Below are 9,132 nucleotides of genomic sequence, written 5' to 3'. Positions count from 1 at the left end.
TGCTCTAATCTCTGTAATAAAATTTTATGGTCAACAGTATCAAAAGCAGCACTGAGGTCTAACAGAACAAGCACAGAAATGAGTCCACTGTCTGAGGCCATAAGAAGATTATTTGTAACCTTCACTAATGCTGTTTCTGTACAATGATGAATTCTAAAACCTGACTGAAACTCTTCAAATAGACCATTCCTCTGCAGATTATCAGTTAGCTGTTTTACAACTACCCTTTCAAGAATTTTTGAGAGAAAAGGAAGGTTGGAGATTGGCCTATAATTAGCTAAGATAGCTGGGTCAAGTGATGGCTTTTAAAGTAATGGTTTAATTACTGCCACCTTAAAAGCCTGTGGTACATAGCCAACTAATAAAGATAGATTGATCATATTTAAGATCGAAGCATTAATTAATGGTAGGGCTTCCTTGAGCAGCCTGGTAGGAATGGGGTCTAATAGACATGTTGATGGTTTGGAGGAAGTAACTAATGAAAATAACTCAGACAGAACAATCGGAGAGAAAGAGTCTAACCAAATACCGGCATCAATGAAAGCAGCCAAAGATAACGATACGTCTTTGGGATGGTTATGAGTAATTTTTTAAATAGTTAAAATTTTATTAGCAAAGAAAGTCATGAAGTCATTACTAGTTAAAGTTAAAGGAATACTCGGCTCAATAGAGCTCTGACTCTTTGTCAGCCTGGCTACAGTGCTGAAAAGAAACCTGGGGTTGTTCTTATTTTCTTCAATTAGTGATGAGTAGTAAGATGTCCTAGCTTTACGGAGGGCTTTTTTTTATAGAGCAACAGACTCTTTTTCCAGGCTAAGTGAAGATCTTCTAAATTAGTGAGACGCCATTTACTCTCCAACTTACGGGTTATCTGCTTTAAGCTGCGAGTTTGTGAGTTATACCACGGAGTCAGGCACTTCTGATTTAAGGCTCTCTTTTTCAGAGGAGCTACAGCATCCAAAGTTGTCTTCAATTAGGATGTAAAACTATTGACGAGATACTCTATCTCACTTACAGAGTTTAGGTAGCTACTCTGCCCTGTGTTGGTATATGGCATTGGAGAACATAACAAAGAAGGAATCATATTCTTAAACCTAGTTACAGCGCTTTCTGAAAGACTTCTAGTGTAATGAAACTTATTCCCCACTGCTGGGTAGTCCATCAGAGTAAATGTAAATGTTATTAAGAAATGATCAGACAGAAAGGAGTTTTCAGGGAATACTGTTAAGTCTTCAATTTCCATACCATAAGTCAGAACAAGATCTAAGATATGATTAAAGTGGTGGGTGGACTCATTTACATTTTGAGCAAAGCCAATTGAGTCTAATAATAGATTAAATGCAGTGTTGAGGCTGTCATTCTCAGCATCTGTGTGGATGTTAAAATCGCCCACTATAATTATCTTATCTGAGCCAAGCACTAAGTCAGACAAAAGGTCTGAAAATTCACAGAGAAACTCATAGTAATGACCAGGTGGATGATAGATAATAACAAATAAAACTGTTTTTTGGGACTTCCAATTTGGATGGACAAGACTAAGAGTCAAGCTTTCAAATGAAAGCTTGAATCTACACAGACACTGAGTTGGAGCTAGCTCGTAAGCACTACTTTGAGATGGTCCGTTGTGGTAGAGAGGGGGAGGCTGCCATGTCCAAGGAGCTGAGATGTAGGCTGGTGAGGAACACTGTCACCAACATGATTTCGATGTTGAGAACAAGCCAGCAAGCAGAGGAGCTCCATTACCCTCCCAAGCATGAAGTCATTGCCATGGCCAAGAAGCTTGTGGAGTATTATCCCATGCTACAGGATTAAGACTTGCCCACTAAATATGTAAGTGATGACATATTTTACCAGAGTATGTACTTGCGCATAATTTTTTTTTTCCGAAATTATTTCTTTGATATTTACATACACATTTTCAGTAAGTCACATTTTATTCACAACAGACAAGCGTGTACAGTTATCTTCAGAAGAGGATACTGAATGTGAAGTCTCCCCAAAAGAGACAGGGGCCCACACCAGAGAGGGGCCGTTCAAACAAAAGGCGTGCCATTGACTTCTCACCAAGTGACCAGGAAGAAGATTATGATGCAGATTCAAGTGGGGGATCAACAGTTCTTGTGCCTCCTGGTAGCAGCTCTGATGGCGAAAGTTCATGTAAGTAAAACACTCATAACTCTGTGAAAATTACCAACATAAAAGCTAGATATTGGGGTTATTTTTTATTAAGCTTTGATACATCATAATGTGATAGATGGAGCTTTTTTCATTTATATGGCTCTATAAAGTAAAAGAAATATAAACATATAATAAACATGTGTTGCTGGCTTGAAGCCATACTGTAATCTAAACTGACATGTATAATTCCACTTATCGCTTAATATTATACTTTTTTGTAGACATGGATAGTCTAGCAGCACAGGCCCGGCATTACAAGACCCTGCAGGAGATGTATAAGAAGCCAAAACCCAACCAAGATGCTGTCTCCCAAATCCTTGACCTTGAGTTTCAGTCAAGAAGAGCCTTTATTGATAGTGATGTTCTGAGAGAAGAGGACAGGCCAACAAAGGTTCTGGAGGCATATCCATGTTTCAAGGAGCTACACAATGTATGTGATTTATTTGTTACCATAACTTCCACAAAGCAAGCATTATTGCTGTATTAACATGTACTTGCACCTTAGGTGATGGATGAGCTGCGCCGGATTCTGGATAAAGGCAACAGCACATTCGTGACTGAGGTCAAGAAGAGATGGGATGATTTCTGTTCAATGGTGCAGTTTTATGGTGTTTGGAAGAAAGTGCTGAAGCCACCCATGAACATGGATGGAGGTAAGTCATTGTGCTGTCTTTAATAAACCATTTAGTTCGTACAAGTCTTAAAAAATATTTTCTTATTTAAAATTTTTTTTAAATTGATTAATCTATATATTTTTTAATGTTTTTTTCTCCTTTTTTAACTGCTGTTGGAATTTTGATTTCCCTGAGGAGTTTGCCAGGGAGATTTATAAAGTCATATCAAATATAATAATTGCAGGATAATTCTACTGTTCATTGAGACAAATCATTTTCTATGACCTTAAAACAAAGATGATAATGAAATTTAGACAGCAAAGACATTACACTAAAACTGAATTTATTCTGTTCTAGAGGAATACACCATCTCTCTCTTCAGAGCACTCCCCACACTCTGCACCACCAAAGAAGCTTGGACATGCCAGTGAGGCATGACTTCATATCCTTTAGGTGAGAGTTTGTTCATGTATTCTTTACAGTTAATGTATGCTTGAAAGAGCTTTCACTTTGTATTTTCTCCTTTTTTAGTCCCTAAAGGTTCAACTTGAGGGTCTGTTCAAGCATTTATTTGATCTTGCTGTGGAAAATTTAACAGTTTGCCCTCTGGTGTTATTTTTTTGGAATAAAAAAATATCAGAGGTCCTGGAAATTCAAATCAGAATCAGTTTTTATTGCCAAGTACGAGGTCTATTAGAAAAGTATCCAACCTTATTATTTTTTTCAAAAACCATATGGATTTGAATCACGTGTGATTGCGTCAGACAAGCTTGAACCCTCGTGCGCATGCGTGAGTTTTTCCACGCCTGTCGGTTGCGTCATTCGCCTGTGAGCAGGCTTTGAGTGAGGAGTGTTCCAGCCCCCTCGTCGGATTTTCATTGTCAGGAAATGTCGGAATGATTTGGGCTTTTTTTTCCATCAGAATTTTTTCAGAAACTGTTAGAGACTGGCAGCTGGAAACCATTAGAAAAATTTATCTGGCTTTCGGTGAAAATGTTATGGCCTTGGTAGAGAATAAGGAGTGTTACTCGACAGGCTGAATGACCATTTCATTTCTAAACGGATGGCTGTCTGGATCCGTGACCATCGTGTGCCATTTCTCTGGTTATCACAAGAGCTGGACATCAACCATTTTCTGGCAGATTTCACTTTTAACAAGAGATTTTGTCATGGAAAGCCGAGCAGAGGCTTTGTGCGTCACGATGGATTTGCTACTGGAGCGAGACAAAACCACCTCCGTTTTGGTCTCACAGGACGGCTTTGAGATGGCGTTCAGACAGCTGTCGGTGGTTTTTCCATCAAGTGATTATCTGAGAAATTGTGGATGTGCCTGGACATGCCAGAACATGTCCCGTGAGGCTTCATCACGGCGTTGCTGTGCGCCATGCAGCACCGCTTCCGAAGCCTCCACTCCTCTTTCCATGACAAAAACTCCTGTAACAGTGGAATGTGCCGTTCATTTCCAAACTGGACGCTGTGTTTTATCCGGGACGTCGTCTGACTAGCACAGGAATTGTGAAAAGACATGGACATCAGCACTTTTTCGGCACATTGAGACAGACGTGCAGAGGAATTCTGCACATCGCGGCGGTCCGACGAGGGGGCTGGACCACTTGATTTGATTCTGGTAACTGTTCTCTCTTGTACAAAGTACTAAAGAGCTCAGTACAGTGCTGTCTTAATAAATAACATAATCTACACTTTGAAATAGTTTGCCTTGCCATGATAAAAATGACACCTTAACACCTAAACACAGATCTTTAACAAAGAAAGCATTGTTAATATGACTTTATTTGTAATAACCCATTAAGCTAATATGACCTAGTAATAACAATAATAAAGCTATGCACAGTGACAATATAGCTTTCTGACACTAGTAGAGCACAAATCATCAGTTTTCCTGATTTATCAACTTAAACGGATTTAATATTCAAATAATTAGATATAAAAGAGGGTACCAAACCATGTAAATAAAAGAATTGTGCCTAACAATCACAGTTGTTAGGTAGCAGTTGACTGCTCAGGTATTTTTGATATCTGCTCCATCCTAACAAAAATTTATTTTGTTTGTTCTTGCTGTTTAGCCAACAGAAGATCCTGCGGTTTACCTCCAGAAAAGACCTCTCTTCAGTCCTGTGTTGCTTTTTGACGGGTCCTGTTGTCTTGTGGCCGTTGGAACCACACCCAAAGTCACGGTTTGTCAGTCACGGTTTGCTCTATCTGATGGCTTACTACTACACCATGCATCTTACCTATCCAAAGTGTGTGGCAGCTCTTTTGTCTATCATTCAGACAGAATTCTTGAAGGACAGTATCCATGAGCGAGACGCCACTGGCTCATACAAAAAAGCCATGGCAGAATGGAAAGACTTTGTTGAGAAGTAGTAGTGTTTAAAGAAACACCGCAACCTTTTTGATGTTTTGTGTCTTACCTGAGTCCCCAGCCCATAACAAGCAGGTAGACTCCATTCTTTTGACTGTGATACAGTAATGAGTACCAGACGGACAAAGATATCTGACTGCTAGCTTAGCTTAGCTCAAACGCTGAGAGTATTTGGGTAATTCCTCTACATACAGTCATCAGATACCTTTAGACGATCCTTCGTGCTTTTTGTTATTTTTATTGACTGGGTGATGTAATGTTATCATTTTTTTTTACTAAGATTAGCATTAGCATAATTAAGCTGAACGGCTCATGCGCAAAACCTTGATGATTTGCTGAGAATCACTTCCACTGTGGTTTGTGCATGTGCCACACGGCTTAATTTTGTGTTTCTTTAAAACATTAATTTAAATGCTAATCTAGGTTTAAAAATCGAATGACAGTAGGTAGAGGTATTACACATATACTCAATGTGTTCAAGCTAAACTAAGCTAACGGTCAGCTATCTGTGTTCATTACTGTAATCACAGTTTAAGAATGGTGTCTACCAGCTTGTCATGGACTGGAGACTGAGGTAATGCATAAAATGTCAAAAATGTTGAGTGTTACTTCAAATTGGCTGTGGTGACTTTCATGCCTATGTTTTAAGTTTTGACATGACAGCCTGGAAATTCTGTTCAATAAAATGAGCTCCAGTTAACAGTCAAAATGTTTTACGTTTAAAAAACATTTGTTTTTACGTTTTTTAAACGTTTTGAGCACTATTCTTTGGTTTCTTGAATTTGGAGAAAATGCTAAGTCTTGTTTAAAGACAAAAACTATTAATAAGTATTCTTGGATTCAGAGGAATAATCTTGTAAAGGTTCTCTAGTTTTAAGATTTTTTCAGTCAAATTGAGAAAGATATGAACTTAGAAAGAGCTATTCACAGGCTAGTTTTGAGTTTATTTGACTTAATAAAGCTCATAATAAGTGTCTGAACACTTATTTTAAGACATTTCTCACTTTTCTAAAGCTTAGTTATTTTGTCTTATTTCAAGAAATCTTGCCAAGTCTAATTATCTCACTGCACTGGCAGATAATTTCACTTGTTTCTAGTCTAAATCTTCTCAAATCAAGTTATTTTTTCCTTAAACCTAGACCAATAACTTTTGCAGTGTAACAAACTGGCTATAGTAAAATTCAGAGGACATTCAAAAGACCAAGCAGTAAATGTCTATGAAGGAAACAATCAGGCAGACATGGCAGCAAAGGCAGTTGCAGGGTACCAAGAAGAGTTGATTATGTACTCAGAAGAGGAAGAAGCCGAGTTGCAGGGACACACATTAACAAAGTGGGATGTGTGTGAAATGCAAGATGATGCAGGAGCATATGAAAAATCAGTGTGGAAACAATATGGAGCAATCGAAAAGGACAGACTTTGGAGATTTATTGATGGGAGAATCTGCTTACCATCAGCATTGGCACATATCATAATTGATGGAGCACATGGTCTGGCTCATTTGTCAAGAAGGAAGACAGATAAAACTGTGTCAGAACACTGGTGGCATGTCTGGAGTACAATGCGCGTCCAGGCATGACCCCCACAATGGGGTCATATCCGGTGCCAACTGCTCCTTTTCAGGACATAGTAATTGACTACACAGACATGGGCCCAGAAAACCAAACTCAAGGTTACAGGTACTTGCTGGTCATTGTTGATTGCTATACAAAGTGGGTAGAGGCCATCCCCACCAAAAAGGAAGATGCTGCATCAGTGTGCAAATATCTGATCAATCAGTTCATAGGAAGGACTTTTCCCAATCCAGCTGCCACTGGCATAAGGGGGACGCCCCTAGATGTCAACCAAATACAACACACTATCTATTATTTGCTACTAACTGTATTGGTCGCCTTACTCTCGTTCCAGGTGCAGCAACGAGAAGGCAATCCTCCACAGGGACCTGCGGGGAATAAAGTAGATCCAGGAGATTGGATCTGGTTGAAGGTAATTGTGGGACCTGACTGTTGTACATTCATTCCAGACAATTCAGGTGACAGTGGTGTCATTGCTCAAACCAAAGCTAATCTAACTCGAATTCGGGATGCAATTGAAAAGGGATATGTGCAAGATGAAGGGGGATTTTTTAACTGGTTATTTTCAGGAGGTTGAAGACAATGGATGATCAAGATGGCTATGATATTTCTGTTTGTGTTCTTAGTAATGACAATGATTGCATCATTATGTCTAATGAACATGGATTATGTAACATTATTATTATGTCTAATGAACATGGATTATTATAACTAATGAACATGGATTATATAACATGCATTATTATGTGTAATGTACATGGATTATTTAACATGGATTATTATAACTAATGAACATGGATTATGTAACGTGCATCATTATGTCTAATGAACATGGATTATGTAACATTATTAATGCTAATGTACATGGATTATGTAACATTATTATTATGTCTAATGTACATAAATTATGTAACATTATTATTATGTCTAATGAACATGGATTATTATAACTAATGAACATGGATTATGTAACATGCATTATTATGTCTAATGTACATGGATTATTTAACATGGATTACTATAACTAATGAACATGGATTATGTAACGTGCATCATTATGTCTAATGAACATGGATTATGTAACATTATTATGTCTAATGAACATGGATTATGTAACATTATTATTATGTCTAATGTACATGGATTATTTAACATGGATTATTATAACTAATGAACATGGATTATGTAACGTGCATCATTATGTCTAATGAACATGGATTATTTAACATGGATTATTATAACTAATGAACATGGATTATGTAACATGCATTATTATGTCTAATGTACATGGATTATTTAACATGGATTATTATAACTAATGAACATGGATTATGTAACATGCATTATTATGTCTAATGTACATGGATTATTTAACATGGATTATTATAACTAATGAACATGGATTATGTAACATGCATCATTATGTCTAATGAACATGTATTATGTAACATTATGATTATGTCTAATGAACATGGATTATTATATCTAATGAACATGGATTATGTAATATTATGTCTAATGAACATGTATTATGTAACATGCATCATTATGTCTAATGAACATGTATTATGTAACATGGATTATTATAAATAATGAACATGGATTATGTAACATGGATTATGTCTAATGAACATGGATTATTTAACATGGATTATTATAACTAATGAACATGGATTATGTAACATGGATTATGTCTAATGAACATGGATTATTTAACGGATTATTATAACTAATGAACATGGATTATGTAACATGCATTATGTCTAATGTACATGAATTATTTAACATGGATTATTATAACTAATGAACATGAATTATGTAACATGCATTATTATGTCTAATGTACATGGATTATTTAACATGGATTATTATAACGAATGAACATGGATTATGTAACATGCATCATTATGTCTAATGAACATGTATTATGTAACATTATTATTATGTCTAATGAACATGGATTATGTAACATTATTGTTATGTCTAATGAACATGGATTATGTAACATCGATTATTATAACTAATGAACATGGATTATGTAACATTATTATTATGTCTAATGAACATGGATTATGTAACATGCATTATTATGTCTAATGTACATGGATTATACAACATGGATTATTATAACTAATGAACATGGATTATGTAACATTATTATTATGTCTAATGAACATGGATTATGTAACATTATTATTATGTCTAATGAACATGGATTATTATATCTAATGAACATGGATTATGTAACATGCATTATTATGTCTAATGTACATGGATTATTTAACATGGATTATTATAACTAATGAACATTGTTCTGTGCGCCGACACGGTTTGGAGGACCCGAACTAGCGTTAAAAGAACAGAGAGCGGTTCAAAGAAAACA

At 36.4% G+C, this 9,132-nt stretch overlaps 1 long non-coding RNA gene across 1 annotated transcript; it reads left to right on the top strand.

Moving 5' to 3' along the window:
• The first annotated feature begins 3,149 nt into the window (after nt 1-3,149).
• On the top strand, nt 3,150-7,399 carry LOC117528605. The gene is made up of 3 exons (XR_004565833.1): nt 3,150-3,245; nt 4,877-4,987; nt 7,084-7,399. It is a non-coding gene; the product is annotated as an uncharacterized LOC117528605 (long non-coding RNA).
• Nucleotides 7,400-9,132: the final 1,733 nt, after the last annotated feature.

This window comes from Thalassophryne amazonica, chromosome 16, assembly GCF_902500255.1.
Source record: "Thalassophryne amazonica chromosome 16, fThaAma1.1, whole genome shotgun sequence".
Classification (NCBI taxonomy): domain Eukaryota; kingdom Metazoa; phylum Chordata; class Actinopteri; order Batrachoidiformes; family Batrachoididae; genus Thalassophryne; species Thalassophryne amazonica.
The sequence above is the reverse complement of the archived record's forward strand: the minus strand, read 5'-3'. Positions and strand labels throughout refer to the sequence as shown.